We start from the raw sequence: 1,350 nt of genomic DNA, 5'->3' as shown, positions 1-1,350 counted from the left end.
ACCCAAGGTCATGCATGATTCTCAGCACAATTCTAATTTACACTTTTATGTTCACAGAATAGAACTGAATTCTAGCGAGCATATCAGGGTAAGAATGGCCTTGAATCAGCTCTGATTTAGGAGACAGTAAATGTCTCACTGACTTCAATAGTGGTAACTCAGCACAGCTGGAAATGAGAATCACAGATAAGCCCCTGGATAAATACACAAACAAGGTTAATGACGTAACTGATCTTGAAAGAAAAAGCCTTCAGTACCTGCACTGACAGCCTCACCAATAGGGCTGGAAGAGAAGCAAATGGCTGGCCGGACTGTGGGTTTAGCATTTGCAAGAGGGATCTCCTTCAGTCCTTGTTTGACAAGAAGCTGGAGCTGAAATCCACACACCATGCCAGGAAAGAGATTCAGCAAAGGAGGCCAAGAAAACCTAGCCTTCTAGTCAAACAGCAGGAACGGAAGCTGTCTACCCATTGCTCTGGACTGTGTCAAACCCCAAATGCTCCCATGACAAAATGGAACTACAGGCCTGCACTTTAACAGACCCCAAACTTCTCTTGATACAGGATGTCCAAAATGGAAACTTTTTGAAAACCTGATTCTGGCGGTTGGCTCAGCTGGTGGTACCAGTTCAAGCCGGAGATCCTTTCGGGAAGTCCAAAGTCACTCTCTAGTTCCACACAAAGCAGGCCTGTAATCTCAGCACTCAAGAGGTAGAGTCAAGACTTGAAGATCATCCTCTGCTGTATAGCAAGTTTCAGGTGAGGTTCTGCAATCTGAGACCCTATCTCGAAAACAAAACCAACCGAGAAACAAAATACAAACCTTGATGCTGGGAATCCTTAGGCCCTGATGCATCTACACTCCCAAATCCTTGTGGACACATTCTTTTTTTAACCTGGGAAAATATTAACTGAATACAGTGAGAAAAGTGTACAACCAACTCAAGAGAGTTGTCTTTCCAATGGAATTAACAGATGGAGTGGTAAGCACCCTGAGAGCCTGGGCTGGGGAGGGGAGAGGACAAGCAGTGGGGTGTTTAAAATGAGATGCTCAGAAGCTGCAGAGAGAGAAAGGGAGAGAGAGAGAGAGAGAGAGAGAGAGAGAGAGAGAGAGAGAGAGAGAGAGAGAGAGAGAGAGAGAGAATTGAGGAAGCAGAATTTCTAGAAATAGAAACAAAAGCAATGAAATTTAGAAAATTAGTATGTCAGGCAGTAGTCTAGGTAAGAGAATTTCTGAAAGTCAGTCTAAAGAAAGCCATGGAGTCCAGTAAATAGAAGACTAAGACCTGAGAAAAGCAAAGACTTACAGGCCTAGCGCTGCGTCTAGAGGAGTTTCAACCGCAGAATAAAG

Source organism: Myodes glareolus, chromosome 13 (genome assembly GCF_982192425.1).
Source record: "Myodes glareolus chromosome 13, mMyoGla1.1, whole genome shotgun sequence".
NCBI lineage: Eukaryota > Metazoa > Chordata > Mammalia > Rodentia > Cricetidae > Myodes > Myodes glareolus.
This window is presented reverse-complemented; position numbering follows the sequence as displayed.